Raw genomic sequence first — 26,050 nt, 5'->3', positions numbered from 1 at the left:
TTCATGCTCTTATTCAGGACGGAAGTAAATGTTGAATGTACAGTAAATGTCTACAATATAGACGATTCCCCTCATTTCCCATGAACACATGAACAAAATGTAAGGCCATATGTTATTGATTTTGTGAAATGTCGAACAGCAAGCACACGAGAGCTATCAGCCTCTCTATATGGTCCATGCAGCCTGAAAGCAGCAGTACTGCTGGAGATATTCTATTCATGTGCATTCAGAGGTGCGCACACGTGTGGAGCAGACAGACTCGGCGCTGCGGGCTTCGGTTTTATTCATGGAAACCCATTTTTTGCAGCGAAAGAAGTTCGGACAGGCTCGTCCCATTCTTCACTTCACCATAGGTAGATCCAGTTCGCGCTTTCCTTTATAGCGGAACACCGATATCATATTATGACATTAATTGTATAGTTTAGATGTGTATTCGATCTCGTAGGCTATAAACCCGCATTAAAGTAAAAAGTCAACAAGATTTATAGTTGTTATTTTTTGTTATTTAGTTGTTATCTAATTTGTCATTTGAGCTTTATTATTATTTTTAACATACATTCGATGCCTTAATGCATGCAATGTTTCTACCAAACCGCGTCCTTTAATGTCGGAAAAAGCGCAACAAATGTAAAGAGCTGGCAGGCGTTCTGTAAATATTTCCAGGCAAAAACATGTACAAAGGAAAGAAACACTATTGTTTTGGTGTCTTATCTTCTCGGGACAAATATCCTGCTTTGGGTGCCGTAATGAAGGCAGGGCCAGTGACACACACATGCACACACACACACACACACACACGGCTTCCTTCTCAAGCGCAGTGACTTCACTTCCCAAATTTAGAGGGAAAAAAAAAACCATCCGGCGAAACGGTCTCTGTCTCTCCGCCACATATCGTGGGCTGGAATTAATTCAGACGCGTGTCATGTTTGGAATATTGTCGGGCTCCACTGAAAATTGCGCAAAATGGACGGAACTATTAAGGTAAGAGTGGAGGAGAGGGATCTTTCTGAGATGGACAGAGTCTGAGAGCTTAGACGCCTGTATTTCTGCCTGTCTGGGACTTTTCAGGCGCTCCGAGCTGGGCTTTTCCTCTTCTCTCTCTCTCTCTCTCTCTCTCTCTCTCTCTCTCTCTCCAAGTTTCCTTTTCCTTTTCGTCGAAACTTTTGTTGAAAGTTGAAAACTATCGCGGAGGATGCGATGGATTCTACACACACTCGGACGCTCGTAAAAACGCACGGGCTAGACCGCTGTTTGTGATGGAGTAAAGCTGTTTCGCCAAGAAAAAAAAATGAAGCGTTTCGTTTTTAGGATTAGAATAGCGAAAGTCCGGTGCTCGACGAGGCTGCTTTGTGTTTTCAGCATACCGTGGCGCGCGTGTGTTTATGCAGTCCAGTGGTTTATAGAAATCATACAGCTTTAGGCTGGAGATGTGGCTGCGCAATTGGAGTGGCACAGTGCCGAGGTTTTCCAACCATTCATATAGTTCAAAAGCCGAGCCCACCCACAATAAAATATTACTCCACAGTCGTTCCCTTCTTCTGATAACTAATAATGATTGCTATACAATACTTTTGAATGGGTTGTTAACACTTAAGGAAACGCGCTCTACTTAGAAGAATTAGTTGTGTGTGTGGTCCACACCGTTACTCGGTGCATTTTCGATAGTTTTATATTTAAAATCATAATAGTAATGATAATAATAATCCGCATATCCAATTGATATTTGAGTGAAATATGTCTGAGCATCAAATAAGGTAACGATCACTGATTGATTGTTGACTCTTGTGTGGAGGGGAGTGCTGCAGATTCAAACACTCCTTATTTTGCGGTCATATAAGTGGTCTTGGGTGTGGTATATGTTTGGGGCCGTACACATCATGCTTGTGTTAGATTTTATCATGTTAAATAGACTGTTTCGATTTTAGCACTGGGGTGACTGGGGACAGAAGAAGAATGATTTTAATGCAGCAGCATGTTATGCAAAGAGCATACAATCCGTGTAGAATTGATGGTATTAAGAATACAAATCTAGCGTTTGTTATTATTATATGATCAGTATACTGTTGTGATTGGCTGTTAAAAAAATAAAATAAAAAAATAAGTGATGTTTGTATTTGTGATTGGCTGTTAAAAATAAATAAATTGAGTATCTAAAAGATTTATAACAGATATAACAAGTATAACTACAAAAAAAAAATAAAAAAAATAAACTAAATAATGTTGGAGCTTGACAGCCAGGCATTTCTCCCACTAAATAATTCATCACATATTAGTTTTTATAAGTGTACTGTATCTACTGTAGCATTAATGTAATCTAGAGGAATTTGTGTGTTATTTCGCTGTAATTTGACACGTATAGCTCTCTTGATTGAGTTTTAACTGTACACTTTAGTCGACGATGACGAGGGCGAGCGTCTCAATCCATGGGTATTTCCTGTTCCACACAGGCTGGTTTCCTGTCAGGTTTCCTTTTCCTCCTGAAACAAAAGACAGGAATGCGCTCTGTATAAAATAGCACTGTGCTTTCAATGGGGTCCGTACATCCCGACTGAATGACGCATCCTCTGAGGGACGAGCAGTGATGATGAAGCTGGCTGGTAGATCGCTAATATGAAATTTAAAAAATTGCTTTCCCAGTGAGAATGTTAACATACGGTAGCATAATGTATTATTTATGCAGTGTGTTCAGTTATTGGCATACCTCACCATAAATCTACAACACCAAACCAGCCTGTGGTTCTGGATGGTTTAAGCCAGCCATGCAAACACGGCCAATTTATAGCCTAAGGAAAATGGCACCTTTGTGAGTATTTTAACCTCATTGTGACAAGAAGCTTGCACTTGTACGCTGACCATCGCCTAGCACTCTGTTTCATAGAGATTAAGGAATATCGCCTTTTGACAGGCCTGTCTGTACGTATATATGAGCGTGAGTGTGGAATTAGATTTTCTATTTTTACAACCCTCTGTAATCTTGGGAAAGACTGACTGCCAATCATGGATTATATGGTGGAGGCTGATATGTCTGTGTGTAAGTAACGTGTAACAGTCATAATAGCAGCTCTGGCCTTATCTGGCACCGTGAAGGCATTCCTTAACTCTGCCATACTTATCATGCCACAGGCTGCTGCTGTGGGTCGCCCCGATACTGTCCGCGGGATTAATGCAAATTAATGATGACTGTCATGAAAGTTCAAAAGTCAAAGTGGGAAAAAGAATAGCTAGGAGAATGTCCCATGATCCCCTTTGCCATTACATTTTAATCTGTAAAACAGCAGCATGACTTGTAAAACACACTCCGTTTGATATTTGGATGCTGCATGCTTTATGAAAAGTATATTTCTATAAAAAATGCAAAGGAGGAATCATTCCTTTGGTGTCAAACAGTATCAAAGTTCTAAACTCACTCAACAATTAACATCTTTCAATGCCTTGTGTTTGTTTATCTTCAGTTTTTTTTTTTTTTTGTGATGAATCTATGCATTTATTGAGTATGAAGGTTAGTGGATGTTAAGGGTTTCACAGATGTCTATAACTGAAATAACAGCGGGAAATCTAGGCGTTTGGTTCAAGTTTTTAGAAAAGCGAAAGAAAGGTGAATGGAGACGATCACATGCACGTGTAGATGCTGCTTTCTCCAGAGGGGCTCGTCTGCCGCGTATGTTTTCTTTAATAAAACTACATCACCCCAGCTGAGCGCCTGCAATGAGAGCAAATGTAGAAGTGACCCTGGACAGATCTGTCTGCCTCTGTTCTGTCTCACATATGAGTCATGAACAAGACTAAGAAATCTTCTACTTACTGAGAGTCACATCTTGAAATGCTTCTCCAATACAAAAGGTTTAGTGGTCAATGTGAAGTTAATGGTTGTTATTTGTAACGGTTGTTATAAGTTAACTATTATTATTATTATTATTATTATTATTTTCTCAATGATGAAACTGTGGAAGTCAACATGCTTGTCTTATTGTGGGAAAACTGGGGGATTATTATTCATAATCTTTTACCAAAACACAATAACTTCAGCTCCTAAATGACTTTCCTTTCTACTGACATCCCAAATCCCTGTTTTTAACTCCTCCCCCTTGAACCTCTTGACTTCATTCTGCTTTGTAATCCCCACTGGATAAAATCAAAACCTACTCTACATTTTTGTTTTCTTATTGAATATCACATGGAAATATGAAATGAACTGAAATGAAGTAAAATAAGCTCTTTACATATTGAAAATCATGTGTTGAAATGCTTCTCAAGGTTTAACAAAGTGAAGCTTAATGACATTTTAATGGTTGTGTTTTCACTATTTTTTTCTCGAAATTGTAAATACAAATGTTCATATTTAATTTAATTTGTTACTTGCCGTTTCTTTGTAATTGTGAAATTTTCGAACAATTTCTGAATGAAAATTGTTTCTTCTCCTTTTTTTTTTTTTTTTCAGTGTAAACTGTAAAAAATATGTTTCAATATTATGAATAAAAAAAAAAATATTGGACTATGTTTTACAAGAAAATACTATTTCAGTCTTTTTAATGAAAAAAAAATACATTTATTGGTATTTAATTGTGAAATTAGCTTTTTTTTTTATCAAAATGTACTACCCTATTTACTTTCATAATGCACTTTTCAGGTCTTACTGTGCACAATTCATTGGTGCACATTATTCCAAGAAAAAAAAAATCCATTCATAATCTTTTATCAAAACATAATAACTTTATGTAACTTTACGCTCCACCTCTGAAACAACTTTCCTTTCTGCTGACATCACAAATCCCTGTTTTTAACTCCTCCCCTTCAACCACCTGACTTTATTCTGCTATGTAATTCAATGGAAAAATCCTTCTCTACATTTTTTTTTTCTTTATTGAATATCCCATTTCACATGTAAATATGTCAAATTAAGTAAAACATGTTGCAGTTCGTGTTGACTTCAAGCCGTTTTTCCCGTATCCGTATAGCAGTGGTGTAGCGATGTGTAAGCAATCAATTACACTGCTTCATTTGCACCCTGTGATTCTGACAAATTTACAATTTGTTTTGCTTCATTCTGGTTACACATGATGAACTGAAAGTCATTTGTCATTGGCTCTGTGCTTTAATGAGAAACAGTGATAGAGTTTCGGCCCGTTCACTCCTCCAGGAGGCGCTGTCTGTGGTGAGTGAAGACCAGTCTCTGTTTGAGCCTCCGTACGCTGCTGCTGCTCCCTTACCCAAGACAGACATGACTGCGTCCGGCGCACAGGACTACGGTCAGCCTCACAAGATCAACCCAATCCCCCCTCAGCAGGAGTGGATCAACCAGCCGGGCCGGGTTCATGTCAAACGAGAGTATGACCACATCAATGGATCCAGGTATGGCTTAAAAACCTCATTATTCTGTATTGGTGAGTTGTTCTGTCTGAAATGAGCATTAGTAAGCAATTTTTGTCTTTTCTCTCTCTCCCGGGTCTCTTTCTAGCAGAGAGTCCCCGGTGGACTGTAGTGTGGGTAAATGCAATAAAATGGTGGGTGGGACCGACGCATCTCAGATGAACTATACTGGCTTATAATGATATGTATTTTAAATATAAAAATGTTCAGTTCTATTTAAAGTGATGGATCACCCAAAAATGAAAATTCTGTCATCATTTAGTCACCCTCAAATTGTTCCAACCCTGTATGAGTTTCAGCTGATGGACACAACAGCAGTCGACGGTAGCCATTTACTTCCATAGTATTTTTTTCATACTGTGGAAGTCAATGGCTACCATCAACAGGTTTCAATAGAGTGAGTAAATGATGATAGAATTTATATTTTTGGATGAATTATACCTTTAAGGTGTAAAAGCTGCACCAAAATGAACTGTAAAAATACTGATTCTAAACATAAGAATGCCAACAACCTCAACAATTATTTTCTCGAGATTGTGATTCATTTTCCTCAAGACCTTAATAATGATGATCTGAACTTAATGAAAGTTGCTGGAGAAAACAAGATACTATAAAAAATAGCAATAATACATGACCTTTGTGGGGTTTGGAACAGTCATTATTTTGGGATTTCCATTTGGAGCCACTAATAGAGCAGAAATCATTACTTTGTTTCTCTGAAAATTCTAAAAGTTTCTGTAAATGACTAAAATCCCTGCTTTAGTCCTTACAAGTGGTAATGGTGATACTGGAGTAATTTTTCACACCTAAACCAATGAAAGCTGCTTGTTAGCTATCTAATCCCTGATTCTAAACTAATTTGTCTTTATTTCCATTTCAGACCCTTCTCTCTGGTCTCCAGACCATGTGCGGCAATGGTTAGACTGGAGTCCCCGGTGGACTGTAGTGTGAGTATATGCAATAAAATGGTGGGTGGGACCGACGCATCTCAGATGAACTATACTGGCTACATGGATGAGAAGTGTGCTCCGCCCCCAAACATGACAACCAATGAGAGGAGAGTTATCGTCCCAGCAGGTATTCACAGTTCGTCGTGTCATGATTGTGTACTGAATGCTGCATTTATAGGGCACACAACTTTAATGCACTGATTAAATAAATGCATGGTGTCGAAACAATTTCCTCTCAGAAATTGCTATTAAATTTCACAATTAATTGCATGTAACACATTCTATTAAAAGAGAAACTTTGAAGTGGAAAGACTGAAATAGTATATTCTTTTGAAACATACTCCAAAAAATAATTGTTTTATTTTCTTCAGGAGATCGACACAGCCATGTTCCACAACACAGATGGAAAAGAACTTTGCAAGATGAGCAAAGAGGACTTCCTGAGACTTACCAGCGCCTATAACACGGAGGTCCTGCTCTCACATCTCAATTACCTCAGGGAAAGTAAGTCCACCACCTCTTTGTGTTCGTTTGAGATTGGCTAATTTAGTCTTGCACTTTTGCTGCCATTCTCTTGCCTACAAATGTGTAACACACTGTTCATCTATGCCGCGCTTTATGATGTCAGAATATATTGCAACCCTAATATTTTAATATTTTTAGTTACAGTCTCAGAAAAGAAATGGTGAAAAAGCTGGGGCGATACACTTTAAGAAAAAATATATAAAAGCTGTCACTGTAAAGGTAGCCACTAATATGTACCATTTAGATACTAATGTGTACACTTCAAGTACAAATATGTACCTTGTAGTGATTAAAATTATAATTTGGGGGTAAATAAGGTACAAAGGTGTATTTTGAAAGGTTACCCTTCCAGTGACAGCTTTTGTACCAATTTTTTTTTTTTTTCTGAGAGTGTACCCTTTCAAAAGGTACAATTTGCAATATGTACCTTTAAGGTACTAATATGCACCCTTTAGGGGTAAATAAGATACAAAGGTGTACTTTTGAAAGTGACAGCTTTTAGATTTTTTTTTTTTTCTGAGAGTGTATGTTAAGACATAGAAAATAATAAAATAACTAATCTCACACTCCGACGATGTTTTAGAGCAGTGCTTATATTTTGTTTATGACTATTTATGAGGTGCCAAACAACTGACCAATAAATAGTTCCCAAACTATTCAGAAAAGCTTGTAATAATTGTACCACAACAGTAAAACGTTTGGAAGTAATTGTAACTGTTTAATGCATGACTATCCATGCAAGAAATGGAGCCTAGTTTATTCCACATGGCCGCTGTCATTGTTTTTAGCCACGCAGTGGCACAGTCACTTCAAACCACACTGAGATCAAGTTTACAGCAATATTTTATAACATACTTTTTAATAGTTTGCACATTACGCTCCCTTTTATTCCACTCGAACGCTTTAGTAGGGAGGGCTCCTGTCTCGCTCCACCTGCTTGACTTTTACTGGACACATTTGGTTTGGCAGAGTCACAATGATTATGAATTTCAGCAACAATCCCGTCCAGAGCAACTCCCTCGGAGCGCTCTCGGCCCCAGACTTAGAGAGATGAAGCCCAGGTGCATGGCCTCAGGAGACGGGCCAGCGAGGCCCCTGCCTACACACTGCACGGGTGTAGTTTATCCCTAATTTACAACAGAGGCATCTTGCCCCATTTCTCTTCCAAAGGATTTCTTATGTTATTTCCCTGCATGGTTTGGCAAGAATCCCACAGCTTCGGCAAAAACTCATCCACTCATCCACTTTAAAACATCAGTGCCATCTATAAGCGAAATGCCGGGAGGACATGCCGCGTCTGTGTTCGAATTATTTGCACGAGAATTGCATCGATAAACAAAGCTACGTCGCATTGAGATGCAATTTGCTGGGATGGCGAGAGCAGCTGGCCCATCTAAACATTATGACAGCAGCCCGCTTCTGAGGTGGGTGGAGTCCCAACAGCGGTTAAAACGGTCCTCCTTAAAAAATAGTGATGGATTCTGCTGTGAGGTAATGGGAACTTTATTCCGTGGGTGTCAACGGTTTTGTGCTGGTGGCCAGGCTGTGGGCCTGCATACAGACTCGGAGTATAACAGAGAGCCATTGTGAGTTGTAGGGCAGAGCCTGGCCTGTCTGCGAGCTGTCAGGTGTTTATTTTTTTTTTTATTTTTTTTTTTAAGATAACTTGGTTTTGGAGTTTTCATTAGGGACGATTGCCCCGGGACTGAGCCAGAGCTTACGCGTTGTGGATCTGCCTTCCGCTCTTTCTTTGATTTAGCCTGTGTGTTTTGGAAACAGAAGAAATGGTTCGTAATCCTTCGCTCCACCATTTGGAACGTGTCCCGAGTCAAAATCAAATAATAATAAGAGAGATGGTCCCATCTACCAGAGGCTACTCACTCTCAGCCAAAAAAAGATTTGCGTTTCTTTTACCTGTTTGTGACTTTAAACGAATAGACCTAGTTCACCCCACCAAAAATCATTTACTCACCCTCATATCATTTAACTACTTTTTATTCTTCTCTGAAACACAAAAGGAGATATTGTTTTGTTTGTTTTCATAAAATTAAAGTCAATGATCCAACACACAGGTCCAAAGCAACCCATTGGACCCCACTGACTTTTATTGTACACTGTAAAAAATTAAATAAATAAATATGGAAGTGACAATTCCATGCTTCACACTCTTCAAAATAAAAGTTCTTTATTGTTATTGTTGGTTGCATTTAACCTCCATAGAAGCTTTCCATTTCACTAAAGGTTCTTTAAAGTGGAAAAAAAGTTCCCCAGATTTTGAAACGTTTTTTCACACACAAAAGTGGTTCTTCTCACTGAAAGGAACCAAAAAAATTACCCCCTTTTGGAACCTTTATAAGTGTACAGATGAGTGGTGGAAAAAATGTATACGTGACTGAATAATTCACTGAAATAATGGTGATATACCAAATTACATTTAATATGCATTTAATATATATTTACAATTAATATATATATATATATGTTATTTTTTATTTTATTTTATTTTTTACATTTATAATATACTGACAACCACCTTAAAAAGACAAGTAGTAAAGAACAAAAGTTCAGCTTTTCTAAGCTGAGGAAAAATACTAATATATGATGACATTATATATTGTTAAATTATAACATTATATATTGTTATTATACATTGAACACAAAAATGATTGTATTAATATAAAGAGAACACAAAACCCTAACTTAAAAAAGAAAAAGAAAAAACTGTCATTTCAATAAAGAATGTGTACATTTACATTTAAAAGTACATTTTCAAAGTATTTTACTGTAAAATAACATTAAATGACCCATTAGATATATTACAGTCATATATGAGCAAAAAGTTGAAACATTCTTCAAAATATAAACTACAGCATGAGGGTGAGTAAATGGGGGGGGGGCTGTCTCTTTAAGAAGACCATGTGTCATGTCGTTTACATCCGTGTACATGTATGTAGGTCCATATGTTTACTGGAGTGATTTCTTTTGAGCCCCAGGGCTCAGGGTTTGAAACCAAAGATGATCTCTTTCTTCTCGCAACACAAACAAACACAATCGTAGCACTCCACAATAAAGCCCTCTGGTTCTGCTCACACACTGGGCCTGGATCCGCATCCATCGGCCCGCTGCGTGTTTGACAGTGTGACAGTCCGCAGCGTAATCATTTCATACATCTGTGTACATGCTGTGATGTTTACATAGAGTCTGATTAACATTCCTCTGTGTCGTTAGGCTTATACACAGCAGAGCAGGGCAGGGTCGTGTCCCACCTCTGGCCAAACTGCAAGCAAACGCTGACTCAAACAGCACACAAATACATACGCACACATGCATCAGAACAAGCCGTAGATGCAGAGCTGGTGAATGTGTGAGGCGGGTGCGCTGTCTGGTGATACTGGAGCTCAGTGGAGTTGGAGGAGGTTTTGTTTTGACTTCGCTGTTGGTCAGTTATTCAGATTTTATTAGCGATTGCCGCCCACTCACCAATGTGCTTTCAATTTGGCTGCAATTTGAGAATTTGTTGGAATTTCTTTGCAGGAGGGGAGCAGAGCTGAACTGCTGACTTTGTCTGAACATACACACACTGTACAGACTGAAAAGATGTGTGTGTGTACAGGTATATATGGTTTATGAGGACACAAATGTGACTAATTTTTGAAAAGCCAAATTTGTTTGAAAGTTAAAAAAAAAAGTAGATAGATAGATAGATAGATAGATAGATAGATGATGGATGATGGATGGATGGATGGATAGAAAACAAATTTCTATTCTATTCTTGAAAATTAAATTATTAAATCTAGTGAAGTTAATAATCAGTCAACATAACAAAATTAAACAGACTTAAATTAATTTCATGTTTAAGTCAATGTGTTTCTCGTGGGTTCTTTGTAATTATTTGTGAAATTTACAAATTTTGTATTTAGTAAAGATTTTTAGTAAATTTTGTTTCTAAATTTTTTTTTCCATCGTTTTTTTTCCAGTATAGGTTCAGTAAAATTTGTGATTTGACTTGTATTTGAAAGTTTTGAAAAAGGTTGATAGATAGATAGATAGATAGATAGATAGATAGATAGATAGATAGATAGACAGACAGACAGACAGATAGATAGATAGATAGATAGATAGACAGATAGATAGATAGATAGATAGATAGATAGATAACAAAATCAATCAGCAATTTCTGAGTGATTTTGTTCAGTATAAATAAATAGATTCAAATTCAAATCCATCAGGGGAGCAACATGGATCATAAAAGCATAAGCACATGTACAACTGCACACATAAAACTCAGCTGCTGCTTAACAAAGATGTAGTACAGAACCTCCCTTCAGTTCAGCCCTGTGTTGTTTTCACATTCGTTTTTCGATACAAGTTTCTCTCTCTCTTCCACATGGATGTGTGGGGGTTATTTTTGTATGGGAACAGCAGTCTTTGATTGCTGTGTAGGGATCGCACCCCACACAAAGACTGCCCTGTTCTGTGGCCTCAACGGCATCGCCTCGGGGGTTTTAGGGGCCTGGAGGTTAAAATATGTGTTCGATGCTCTCTCCTCCCCCATAAAACATACCTAAACACACGTATGATAAAACATCCTGCTATCTTCTCTGAGCTGATCAAAGATCACAAAAATGCCAAACGTCATCCCTTCCCTTTCCTCATTCAGAAAAACACAGAATCCCTCCTTTAGCATCTGCTGAAATCCCACCGCTATAACCATCAGCCCACCATCCATAGTAGAAGGCTCGGGTTTTGCCAGTGCAATTTTCCTTCTGTTTTCCTTTGCACTGATTTATGAGTGAAAGCAGCTAAAATTAAGAAAGCGCTTCAGGGACGGCTCACTGGAAACACTCTCTGACTGCACATGAATGCCTCTCTCTGTGCGAAGTGTAGATTGTGTTTGGATTGTAATGACAAAACTGAGCAGCTTCTGTGAAGAGAAATTAATGTTGAGAATCAGCCATAAATGGTTGATGCGTGATGAAGTGCCTTGTTATAAAATATGCACTTTTTTTGTGTGATACAATGCAATTACTTAGTTATTACATGTTTATAAACATCAATTTAAAATCCCATCAATTATATAAAAAAATAAATAAATAAGATCTAAGCCCAACAGGTAAAAATTGAATGGCCAAAATTGCAAATGCTAAAACTGTTATTTATGCAACAGCATACCATACATAAAATAGAATAGAATACAAGTTTATTATATGATTTTATTATTTAGTAATATTAAATATTAAAAGTACATTATATATATATATATATTTAATATGTATGAATACGAGAAGGTTTTGTTATATTATTATTTAATTTACTTATTTAAAGATATATATTAAACATACAAGTACAATTTTATAAAGATAGTATAGAAAGTATATTGAATTTAAGTGCATTTAATTTTGTTATGTTGACTGAGTTTTATCATTCTATCGTCTATCATTTTATTGATCAATCTATTGTTGTATCATTTTATCATTCAAACTGTCATTTGTTTTCTATCTATCTATCTATCTATCTATCTATCTATCTATCTATCTATCTGTCTATCTGTCTATATATAGATATATGGATTCATTACACCTCTATTATTCTAACATCTTTTTTTTATTATTATTATTATTTTTATGTGTTGCAGGCAGCTCATCAATGCCATACAACACACCATCTCATACCGACCAGTCTCCTCGCTTGGCTGCCAAAGACGGTATGACACACTGATTGTCCTCAAAATATATATGTCTTGCTCCAACAATATTTTCATTTGTTCTGCGAATACAATTGCAATAATACCATTTTCACTTGAAATCCTTATGGTCCCATCCATAGATTACTAATTATGTGGCGCAAATGGCACATTAGGTGAACAGTGCATATGGATATGACATGAGGAACTGAGTCTTATCATTTCATCAAAATAATGGCATTACAGAGTGTTTAGTTGGCCCGTGTCCCCTCTTTCCATCTTTTTCTAGTGTGTATCAGAGCAGGGCTCCAGGCCGAGGCGAAGCACCCAGCAGGTGCTGTCTTTGTGTGCCGCAAATAAAAAGCGTCAACCATTCAGTTTCCACCTGAGCATGGACAGCAGAGGCTCTCAGAGCAAAGAGACAATTAGCAAGACAAAAGCTACGTGCAGGAAAGAGAGAGACAGGGACACACACACAGAGAAAGAGTAGAGAGACAGGTGTCTCTGTGAACAATACAGCAGAACTGGACTGAGATGTTAATGGAAGACACATGTGCCATAATAAGAGTGATTTAGGGCGTTTTGTACGTGCGGACGTTACCTAGACTGAGTTTATAGCATAAGAGCATTGAAAAGGTGTACAGTACAATAATATTTTTAGTTTACCATAATAATCAATATCAGCCCCAAAATTAATTGTTGCTTGTGTCAATAGAAAGTGGAATAAAATAAAAATGAAATGTTTAAAGGGGTCATGAACTGAGAAATCAAAATTCCCTCTATCTTTTGACATTTAAGAGGTCATTGTACTATAAAACATCCTGTAAGTTTCAGAACTCAAAACTTTCTAGTTAGTCTAAAAACAGCTTATATTGAAGCCAATCTGCCAAAACAACAGCTCGTGGAATGTGTCACTTTATGACAATACTGTTCAAGTAATTGTGCGAAAATTACGCTTTATTAATCGAAACTCTGTAAATCATACTCTGTGTGAAAATAATTTAAAGGGTGTCGGAGTTTTATTGCCTCTAGTGTTCATTTTTTTGGAAACTGCAGTGATATGTACTTATTGGTACGTATTTCGCGTCTTGCAAAAATGTGCCCCCAGGTACGTATTTGCCATGAGACTGGGTTGACAGAAACCAAATGATAAAGATGCTCCGAAAACGACAAGACGCTGTGCAGTGCCAAGCTGTGGAAAAACGCAGTCTTTACATCGCCTTCCTTCTGATCTCAGCATTAGGAAAGAGTGGATGAAGTTCGGTCCTTTGTTGACTTCATTTTACCGCAGATTCACAAAGAACGCACAATCCGCCACGTCTATTCAAACAGAGTGTTCCGATGAGGGGGGTCAAAACAGGACAGAAAATAGCCTATTACTTCTAAAGTATGATGTTTTTTGATGAACAGTACAACATAATAAAAAAGGCAGTACATGACATGCTCTTTGAAACATCTCAAATCGGGCTTGTGAATGTGATATGGAATTAAATGCAATGATGCCCGTGTATTGCAGTTAGAAGGTCTTTGCATTAACAGCTGCATATATAACCACAACAACCCAACACGAAGAATTTGCAAAATAATGTGTTTTTGAAGCAGAAACAGTCCGTTTTTTGGGCAACTTTGGCTTTTTGTGGATATTGTGGATTGTTGTTGAATTGTCAGCAGGGGCATAGCAATCATTTTACATGTCCCCGACACGTATAAATCAGTAATAAATAACCATTTATAAAATAAAAAAATAAATATAATAATGACAATAGATTATTTTATAGGTTTTATAGCTTTATAAAAATAAATATAAATGTATTAGTAAAAATAATAAAATATATTTTAAAACAATTTATTTTAAAGCAATAATTATTTAATTAATATGATCATTTATATTATTAATAAATTATCAAATAAAACAAAAGCCATACTGTTGCATCTGCAGCAGTCGTGTTTCATGAGAAAACTTCTTGAGCGTCCTTTCTACAATGCTTAAATATCTCTGAATTTGAAATTTAGTGATCCATAAACCTTCCCTGGAGCTGTGCATTTAATTCAAAGCATAAAAATGATACACTCGTCAAAAAAGTGGCCATTGAACAGGTCTCCATTTATCAGCAGAAGATTAAACGTTTGATAGCAAGATTTATTTTCACTTACCCTTTCATCTCAGGCCATTTTTTGCTAAGCCAATTTCTCACGGGTAGTTAAAGATTAATGCTGATTAATACTCCACTTAGAGCAGTAAATACCATATTACACTGATCTTAACTACTGATCTTCTGTTTAGTGCCCTAAATGGTCCAGTTTCAAACTCAGTGAGCATTTTAAGGCATCATAAGTGCACTGCAGATGCAAAGCCTGTTCCAAAAGGTAGCCAAGCATGATTATCTTGCCTATTAAGATACCTTATTTTGATTATGCTGCCTTCTAAGATAACAGTGTGTGAATAATTATTTATACATAAATTATTCACTATAACTATATGCATTCAAATTTTCACACTATCATACAAAAATGTAGGTTCAGTAAGATTTTTTAAAGATGTTAAAGTCTCTTCTGCTCACACAGTTTGCATTTATTTGATCAAAAATACAGTAAAAACAGTAATATTGTGAATTATTATTACAATTTAATCTATGTGAATATATGTTAAAATTGAATTCATTCCAGTGATCAAAGCTGAATTTTCGGCAATCATTACTCCAGTCTCCAGAAAAAATCTTTTAAATACAGTACCATTTTTCCCATTATTTATGTCTACTACTATGTGTTTTTATATTAATGTGAGTATTGCCGTGTAAGTTCCATAACACATTTACTGAGGTTTTATTTCATTTGGGAGTATTTGAAAAATAATGTGTTTTTTGAACATTAAAGCATGTCAACATATTCTGTTACACCAAATACACAAAATAATGATCTTTAAAAAAGCATCATATGACCCCTTTAAAAGGCAGCTGTCTGTAGGGCATAGAGAGCAGGGCAACTCACTAGATTTTTGTAACAGAGCCTATGAGTTGCACTGTGTTTTCTCTTCTATTCTGTTAAGCATGAATGCAAGAGAATATACATTGGATTTTTTCAGTGCTGTTTAAAAACTGAGCTAGTCTAGACGGCTGGCTGGGCGAGAGTCTTGTTTTGACTAGAGAGGTCTCTTGAGGAGACATAAACTCTCTTCTCGCTGCCTTGTACACCTTCTGCAATCAAACACTGCATTTCCTTTTATTTATGGCAGAGAACGTCTCGGTTATGTATAGTAACCCTCGTTCCCTGAAGGAGGGAACGGAGACGTCACGTCCCGTCGCCACAGCTCCTGTACCACCGCTGAGCGGCCGGGTCACCGGCTCGGCTCCTCAGCGAAAACCTGAATATGCGCTGCATCTGCTGCCTACTTATACTCACGCTGTGATCAGCGGCAGCTGGATGCAATAATCACATGCCAATGTGCATTGGCTCGTTTAGTTTACACTCGAAGTAGATTGGTCTCTCTAAGCGAGATCCCAATTTCGTCGGTCATCCGACGTGACGTCGAGAGTGACCGACTGAAAGGGAACGTCTCGGTTACGTATGGTAACCCTCGTTCCCTGAAGGAGGGAACGGAGACGTCACGTCCCGTCGCCACAGCTCCTGTACCACCGCTGAGCGGCCGGGTCACCGGCTCGGCTCCTCAGCGAAAACCTGAATATGCGCTGCATCTGCTGCCTACTTATACTCACGCTGTGATCAGCGGCAGCTGGATGCAATAATCACATGCCAATGTGCATTGGCTCGTTTAGTTTACACTCGAAGTAGATTGGTCTCTCTAAGCGAGATCCCAATTTCGTCGGTCATCCGACGTGACGTCGAGAGTGACCGACTGAAAGGGAACGTCTCGGTTACGTATGGTAACCCTCGTTCCCTGAAGGAGGGAACGGAGACGTCACGTCCCGTCGCCACAGCTCCTGTACCACCGCTGAGCGGCCGGGTCACCGGCTCGGCTCCTCAGCGAAAACCTGAATATGCGCTGCATCTGCTGCCTACTTATACTCACGCTGTGATCAGCGGCAGCTGGATGCAATAATCACATGCCAATGTGCATTGGCTCGTTTAGTTTACACTCGAAGTAGATTGGTCTCTCTAAGCGAGATCCCAATTTCGTCGGTCATCCGACGTGACGTCGAGAGTGACCGACTGAAAGGGAACGTCTCGGTTACGTATGGTAACCCTCGTTCCCTGAAGGAGGGAACGGAGACGTCACGTCCCGTCGCCACAGCTCCTGTACCACCGCTGAGCGGCCGGGTCACCGGCTCGGCTCCTCAGCGAAAACCTGAATATGCGCTGCATCTGCTGCCTACTTATACTCACGCTGTGATCAGCGGCAGCTGGATGCAATAATCACATGCCAATGTGCATTGGCTCGTTTAGTTTACACTCGAAGTAGATTGGTCTCTCTAAGCGAGATCCCAATTTCGTCGGTCATCCGACGTGACGTCGAGAGTGACCGACTGAAAGGGAACGTCTCGGTTACGTATGGTAACCCTCGTTCCCTGAAGGAGGGAACGGAGACGTCACGTCCCGTCGCCACAGCTCCTGTACCACCGCTGAGCGGCCGGGTCACCGGCTCGGCTCCTCAGCGAAAACCTGAATATGCGCTGCATCTGCTGCCTACTTATACTCACGCTGTGATCAGCGGCAGCTGGATGCAATAATCACATGCCAATGTGCATTGGCTCGTTTAGTTTACACTCGAAGTAGATTGGTCTCTCTAAGCGAGATCCCAATTTCGTCGGTCATCCGACGTGACGTCGAGAGTGACCGACTGAAAGGGAACGTCTCGGTTACGTATGGTAACCCTCGTTCCCTGAAGGAGGGAACGGAGACGTCACGTCCCGTCGCCACAGCTCCTGTACCACCGCTGAGCGGCCGGGTCACCGGCTCGGCTCCTCAGCGAAAACCTGAATATGCGCTGCATCTGCTGCCTACTTATACTCACGCTGTGATCAGCGGCAGCTGGATGCAATAATCACATGCCAATGTGCATTGGCTCGTTTAGTTTACACTCGAAGTAGATTGGTCTCTCTAAGCGAGATCCCAATTTCGTCGGTCATCCGACGTGACGTCGAGAGTGACCGACTGAAAGGGAACGTCTCGGTTACGTATGGTAACCCTCGTTCCCTGAAGGAGGGAACGGAGACGTCACGTCCCGTCGCCACAGCTCCTGTACCACCGCTGAGCGGCCGGGTCACCGGCTCGGCTCCTCAGCGAAAACCTGAATATGCGCTGCATCTGCTGCCTACTTATACTCACGCTGTGATCAGCGGCAGCTGGATGCAATAATCACATGCCAATGTGCATTGGCTCGTTTAGTTTACACTCGAAGTAGATTGGTCTCTCTAAGCGAGATCCCAATTTCGTCGGTCATCCGACGTGACGTCGAGAGTGACCGACTGAAAGGGAACGTCTCGGTTACGTATGGTAACCCTCGTTCCCTGAAGGAGGGAACGGAGACGTCACGTCCCGTCGCCACAGCTCCTGTACCACCGCTGAGCGGCCGGGTCACCGGCTCGGCTCCTCAGCGAAAACCTGAATATGCGCTGCATCTGCTGCCTACTTATACTCACGCTGTGATCAGCGGCAGCTGGATGCAATAATCACATGCCAATGTGCATTGGCTCGTTTAGTTTACACTCGAAGTAGATTGGTCTCTCTAAGCGAGATCCCAATTTCGTCGGTCATCCGACGTGACGTCGAGAGTGACCGACTGAAAGGGAACGTCTCGGTTACGTATGGTAACCCTCGTTCCCTGAAGGAGGGAACGGAGACGTCACGTCCCGTCGCCACAGCTCCTGTACCACCGCTGAGCGGCCGGGTCACCGGCTCGGCTCCTCAGCGAAAACCTGAATATGCGCTGCATCTGCTGCCTACTTATACTCACGCTGTGATCAGCGGCAGCTGGATGCAATAATCACATGCCAATGTGCATTGGCTCGTTTAGTTTACACTCGAAGTAGATTGGTCTCTCTAAGCGAGATCCCAATTTCGTCGGTCATCCGACGTGACGTCGAGAGTGACCGACTGAAAGGGAACGTCTCGGTTACGTATGGTAACCCTCGTTCCCTGAAGGAGGGAACGGAGACGTCACGTCCCGTCGCCACAGCTCCTGTACCACCGCTGAGCGGCCGGGTCACCGGCTCGGCTCCTCAGCGAAAACCTGAATATGCGCTGCATCTGCTGCCTACTTATACTCACGCTGTGATCAGCGGCAGCTGGATGCAATAATCACATGCCAATGTGCATTGGCTCGTTTAGTTTACACTCGAAGTAGATTGGTCTCTCTAAGCGAGATCCCAATTTCGTCGGTCATCCGACGTGACGTCGAGAGTGACCGACTGAAAGGGAACGTCTCGGTTACGTATGGTAACCCTCGTTCCCTGAAGGAGGGAACGGAGACGTCACGTCCCGTCGCCACAGCTCCTGTACCACCGCTGAGCGGCCGGGTCACCGGCTCGGCTCCTCAGCGAAAACCTGAATATGCGCTGCATCTGCTGCCTACTTATACTCACGCTGTGATCAGCGGCAGCTGGATGCAATAATCACATGCCAATGTGCATTGGCTCGTTTAGTTTACACTCGAAGTAGATTGGTCTCTCTAAGCGAGATCCCAATTTCGTCGGTCATCCGACGTGACGTCGAGAGTGACCGACTGAAAGGGAACGTCTCGGTTACGTATGGTAACCCTCGTTCCCTGAAGGAGGGAACGGAGACGTCACGTCCCGTCGCCACAGCTCCTGTACCACCGCTGAGCGGCCGGGTCACCGGCTCGGCTCCTCAGCGAAAACCTGAATATGCGCTGCATCTGCTGCCTACTTATACTCACGCTGTGATCAGCGGCAGCTGGATGCAATAATCACATGCCAATGTGCATTGGCTCGTTTAGTTTACACTCGAAGTAGATTGGTCTCTCTAAGCGAGATCCCAATTTCGTCGGTCATCCGACGTGACGTCGAGAGTGACCGACTGAAAGGGAACAGCGCACTATCCTAAAGCATGCATTAGTGAAGCAAATCTAAATTTATGGCCCTGAATCAGGATCGGTCGGTTCTATCCATATCCCAGATGCACGTCTGTCTCTTGTTTCGCAGTTGATTGAATTAGGAGCAGGGGCCTCGCTGCTCCTCCAGATTTCAGATCTGAAAGCGAAGATCTGGCAGTCGTATCCATCCGTCTTTCTCTCCGCTCCATCAGACAGTAGCGACGGCCACCACCGCTGTTTTCTTTGCAAATTCCGATGATGTGTAGCATCTGCTCTCCATCTCTCTCTGTTCTCCTCATCGCTTTGTGACCCCTCTTCTTCTCTCCTGGCATGTGTAGCATCTGCTCTCCATCTCTCTCTGTTCTCCTCATCGCTTTGTGACCCCTCTTCTTCTCTCCTGGCTGCTGTGTGTGTGTGTGTGTGTGTGTGTGTGTGTGTTAGACATCATTGGAATTAAATATCACTCATTCTTGCGTGTCTTGTGACCAAATGTCATTGACAGCAAAGTAACTCATTTATTTATTTTTGAGCTTGATATGGTCATTATAAACTGTCAGTATGAGTCAGTATATGAGTTTTGAAAGAGAAATGTACATCGTGTGTGTGTGTGTGTGTGTGTGTGTGTGTGTGTGATTTATTAATTGAATCTAGATAAAGTTAAAAAAGAGCAGAATAGATATTAAATAAAACTACATTAGCCTAGACCAGTTTTTAGCCTAGTACATGTTTATGATGGTTTTAAGAAGGTTGGTTGGTTATATCTATCTATCTATCTATCTATCTATCTATCTATCTATCTATCTAATGTCTGTCTATTTATTTATTCATTCATATATTTATTCATTTTATAATACTGAATATTAACCTCACTAGATTTAATAATTTAATTTTCAAGAATGGAATAGAAATTAGTTTTTTATCTATCTATCTATCTATCTATCTATCTATCTAATGTCTGTCTTTTTATTTATTCATTCATATATTTATTAATTTTATAATACTGAATATTAACCTCACTAGATTTAATAATTTAATTTTCAAGAATGGAATAGAAATTAGTTTTTATCTATCTATCTATCTATCTAATCTATCTATCTAATGTCTGTTTTTTTATTTATTCATTCATATATTTATTAATTTTATAATACTGAATATTAACCGCACTAGATTTAATAATTTAATTTTCAAGAATGGAATAGAAATTAGTTTTTATCTATCTATCTATCTATCTATCTATCTAATGTATGTCTATTTATTTATTCATTCATACATTTATTTATTGTATTTATTTATTTTTACTTTTCGAGCTCGATATGTTCATTATAAACTCATTGTGTGGAAATTTCATGTGTGGACTCATTCCTTTGATCTGGATTATATTAACAATTATATGTAAAGTCTCAGAACAGATCACAGATGAAACTATTTTACAGTGTGCTGAATGCTGTATTTAAAGAGTAATGTCTGTAGTGTAATGCTTTAGTCTTCTCAGTCAAGTTCGGCTGTGGGTTTAATAATAAGCAGGAGCAGTGAAAGTCGTGCTCTTTCTCACTCTCTGCTTTTAGAGATTAGCATCTTCCTTTCTCTTGGATTCCGCTTTTGCTGAGAAACGCTGGCTGCAGGTCCTGCAGTTTTATCAGCACTTTCCAAACCAAACATTGTCTTTGTCTTCAGAGGTTAATGTCTCATAGTTCCACCCAAAGCTTGGATGAGATTTCCAGTGCAGTGACCAGAAGAGGGCGGTGTTATGTCACGATTGCAAACACTTTGGCTCCGTTCAGCTGGAGTTGTGTACTAAAGCTTTAACTCTAAAGACAGTCATCCCACAAAGGTTACTTTCAAAGACATCATTTCAGTATACTACCATTGGGCCAACATTTTTTGGCCGTCTCTAGCGGTTTGATCCGGTCTCTTACGTTCTCATATGGTCATACACAGAGCACCTGTAAGCCCTAGAGGAAACACTCACTTCGTAACCAAGGCCAAACGTCCATCTAGGGCATATGGAGACTTGATTCGTGCCAGTCATTGCTTAATTTCCGTTCGTGAAAGAGGGATCGCTGCAGTGCTGCAAGGCATGATGGGAATGTTTTAAGAGTATGTTTGAGAATGAAGGAGACTGGCCATTTTCCTAGGATACTGATACAGTGTTGCCTTTCCAGAGTTGGAATAAAAAAAATAAAAAAAACACCCTTAGAGGAAGCACACATGCTTCTCAGATTGCCATTTTAAAAGACAGTTTAGTAAATTACAAAATAAAAAAAGAATAACTACTAATATCTAAAATATGAAAAACTATTATTAAAATAATAAAAAATAGAGTAAAAAATAATATGTAGTTTCAATAATAATAACAATAATAATAATAATAATGGAAATTGTTAATAAAATAGATTAAATAGCAACTCAGTGCCAGTTATATAATTATCATTGATATACAAGTATAGTTTTAGGTAATATTGTGAATTATATTTTATTAACATATTTTCTATAATAATTTTATTTGATTATATTTTTATTATTAAGTTTTAGTAATTTTGTATTTTTTAATGGTTTTAGTTTTAACTATAATAACCCTGCTCTATACCACAACAGTATTGCATTAAAATAATAATTATTTAGTTTTTTTTTGTTTGTTTGTTTTTTACAAAATTTTTATTTTATTTTATTTTATTTTATTTTATTTTATTTTTGTTTTGTTTTGTTTATGTAGTGCTCAAAATGTGCTTGCAATCTGTGTTTCTGTGAGATCTCTAAAAACAGAGTCATATTGTTCTTACATCCAAACAGATTCTACTGCAATCCTGACTACATTATTCTAGGTTTCTCAGTGTCTCTGTGTGCTTGCATGAGTATGTGAGTCTGTTAGATCAAACCAAACAGCTCTAACACATCTTCATTGTCTCATTCGCACACAAACAGTTTGAGAGAGTTTCTTTAAGAAAAGTGCCTCCTTCGGCAAGGACTTTGAGTGGGATTTAAACCGCTATAATCAGTCCAAATAAAATTTCTCAGGAACATTAACACATTTTCCAAAGGCGCACTGAGCTTTTGGGAAAACAATAGCAAGTTACGAAAATCCCTCATATTCCTTTCTCTTCTTTCCAGATGCGTCTTATGATGCTGTACGGAGGGCAGGCTGGTCAAACAACATGCACAGCGGCAAAGGTGAGCGTCAGACGTCCATCTAGAGTCATTGATTGAAGTGGTCAGACAGTGTGTTTGATTCTGAGGCTTTAATCTGGACAGTAATACTGAGCGTCAGGAGATGGCTGGTCTTTAGTTTAGGGACACTGAAGAGGCCCATTAAGTGCTTAGCAGTTGGGCCAGCTATTGCCTGTGTTTTCTTTGGATGAAGACTTGTACGTCTGCTCGCCCAGACGAATGTGCTTAGCTTTTTTTCTCTCTCTCTTTCTTGCTGTGGCGCTCTTTCTCTCCATTTCTCAGGCTCTCCTACAGTGGTCTCTCAGAACGTGTCCAAGAACAGTGAACAGGCTCGGCCTCAGCCCGGTAAGCAGGAATGCTCTGCCACGAGCACACGCATGCATGCATATTCAATGCATTTCATATTTATGCATTTGGAAAGACCAGTTCAGCTACTGTCTGGAACTCAGGTTCAAGACTTTTAAATTGTGGCATTTGTCCAGTTTAAAGGTCACATCTAGATTAATTTCTCTCTGCTTTCAGATCCTTACCAGATATTAGGACCCACTAGCAGTCGACTTGCCAACCCAGGTAACAACATGACATCTTGCTATTTTTACGCTACATTGTATTTTAGAAAACCCTTTTAAATTTAAGAGCTTATTGTATTAAAATATTAATATTTCATTAAAATTCTGGCCAGTAGGTTATTTTCATGTTATGACCATTAATTAAGAATTGGTTGATTCTATACTATTTCTGTTCTATAAACTTTGGTCTAAATATACAAAAAAAAAAAAAAAAACACTAAACATTAAAATCAATAACTTTAAATGTGATTTTAGGCATTCATCATTTATAAAAATGGATATCCATTTTTAGTTTTGCTAAAAATTACATTTGTTGTTAGTTAAATCACTGCAAATGAAATCTACGTCTACACTGAAAAGAAAATCGGTTCGTTAACAAACTAAAATTAAAACTAAAACTAAAACCTAAAAAAAAAACATTATTTGAAATAATAAAAATAAATGTTATGTTAAATTAAAGAAAAAAAAATATTTTATTTCAACTGGTTGACAAGGGATCTCATTTTCTTTTAGTTTAACTTGAAGTACTAAAATAATAATAAAAAAATGAAACAATAATAGACATAAAAAATCAAATAAAAATGACAAAAACAGAACAAAATTACAAAAAAAAAAAGATAAATATGCAATATTGTAATAACAAATATAAAAATAAAAAAATTAATTAAAATTAAAATCATAATCAAAATAAACAAATTTAAAAAATATAATAGTATATCAATTATGCTAAAATAACACTGCTCAGAAATTGCTAGTACATTTCACAAATAATTACCAAGTAGCATTTTGAATTAAATGTAACATTTTTAAGTAGAACGATTAAAATATATATATTTTTTTTTTTCATAAAACGTACTCCAGTAATCTTTGTTTTATTTACAACTTTGAAAAATCTTTTTTTTTTTTACAGTGTACTGATATAAAAAAAAAAAATTTAAAAAGCAAATTTTTTTAAAGTGTACTTAAAAAAAAAAAAAAAAAAAAAATCTAATATCAGCCGATAACCAAAAAAATGGTAGTGATATATTTACATTTTACATTTATGCATTTGGCAGATGCTTTTATCCAAAGCGACTTGCATTGTATTCAAAGTACGCATTTGATCAGACTCTAGTAAAACTCTTGTGTGTTTGTCCAGGTTCAGGTCAGATCCAGCTGTGGCAGTTCCTGCTCGAGCTCCTCTCCGACAGCGCCAACGCCGGCTGCATCACCTGGGAAGGGACCAACGGAGAGTTCAAGATGACGGACCCCGACGAGGTGGCACGTCGCTGGGGCGAGCGCAAGAGCAAGCCCAACATGAACTACGACAAACTAAGCCGCGCCCTGCGCTACTACTACGACAAAAACATCATGACCAAAGTGCACGGCAAGCGTTACGCCTACAAGTTTGACTTCCACGGCATCGCTCAGGCCCTGCAGCCCCATCCCACCGAGTCCACCATGTACAAATACCCAACCGACCTGCCCTATGTGCCAAGCTACCACGCTCACCAGCAGAAGGTCAACTTCGTTTCGCCCCATCCTCACTCTATGCCCGTCACGTCCTCCAATTTCTTTGGGCCCACCAACCCGTACTGGAGCTCTCCAACAGGAGGGATTTATCCCAATCCCAGCATGCCGCGTCACACCAATTCGCATGTGCCTTCCCACCTAGGCAGTTACTACTAAAACCCTTCACCTTTCACCCCGCCGCCCATACGCCAAAACTTGAACTGCACTCGAGGTGAAGACAAAAAAGGAAGCTGGAATTGGAGGGATTTTGGCCGAAAAGTTAGCAGAAGGAAGCAAATGTTGAAAGAAGCTAGAAAAGAAAGAGAAAGTTGACCAAAATGGACCAAAAAATGGCTGATCCTCTTTCAAATGGAGTACTACTTAGTGGAGGACGTTCGGTTGGTGTTTGTTTTGGAGAGCGTGTGCAGAACGGGCCAGAATCCCTTCTAGCAAATAAAGACACCTCTAGTACGTATAATTCGGCGAACGACCGAGAAAAGAATCACTGTAAACTCACCCTGTGTATTTAATGCAATTGTGAACCCAGTGTTTATATTTTTGGACCTAGTCCCTGCTTCCCTTTGGATTTTATCTAAACCCACCTTGGTTACACGAGTTTATCTTCTCAAGTCGTGACTGAACTCTCTTTTCTAAAGCAAATCTGGCAACTGGAAAAAATGTTGGCATTCAAGCGCCGTTTCACCTCTTCGCCGGAGGACGTGGCGTCTGATTGTTTATTAGGAGCTTCTCAGGCTAGCTGACTCAAGCTAAACTCTCTTACTCATCTTTTGCGCTCTTCTATGCTGATGACCGAGATGGCGTTGATGTGAAAGGATTGAAGCCTGCTTTACGTTTCTGACGCATGGTGTCACGTTTCATTGGCCAGTGAAAATCCACTCGATTTCATCTCAAAACAGCCAAAGTGTTGAGTTCACATGAGATTTATGTCTTAAAAAGTACGTAGTAAGAAGTACCTCTTCAAAAGAAAAGAAAACGAAATAACAGTTAAAACAGCAGCATGAGACGTTGAAACCAGAGATTCGCGAACGCTGTGCGTTTGTCAGACCTATTTGCTAGTATTTTTTTGAACAAAGGTCTACTAGGCATTAAAAGCATCTTACTGTATAAATTATGCAGAGCTATTTTCATATGTGACAGTGTTAAGAATCATACGAGTTGACCTCGGTCAAAATGCAAACTTTTTTTTATCAGTTACTGAAGGTAGTTTGTACTACGTAGGTGTTTTGTATCTGTACATATGGGCAATAAGTTTATGAATGTTTTCTTGTAT

General features: G+C 39.2%; 1 pseudogene; it reads left to right on the top strand.

Annotated features, from left to right (window-relative positions):
- Positions 1 to 852: 852 nt before the first annotated feature.
- LOC107725063 (Friend leukemia integration 1 transcription factor-like) lies at positions 853 to 26,038 on the top strand (annotated as a pseudogene).
- Positions 26,039 to 26,050: the final 12 nt, after the last annotated feature.

Source organism: Sinocyclocheilus rhinocerous, unplaced genomic scaffold (genome assembly GCF_001515625.1).
Source record: "Sinocyclocheilus rhinocerous isolate Xijiao unplaced genomic scaffold, SAMN03320098_v1.1 scaffold336, whole genome shotgun sequence".
NCBI classification, from domain to species: domain Eukaryota; kingdom Metazoa; phylum Chordata; class Actinopteri; order Cypriniformes; family Cyprinidae; genus Sinocyclocheilus; species Sinocyclocheilus rhinocerous.
The sequence above is the reverse complement of the archived record's forward strand: the minus strand, read 5'-3'. Positions and strand labels throughout refer to the sequence as shown.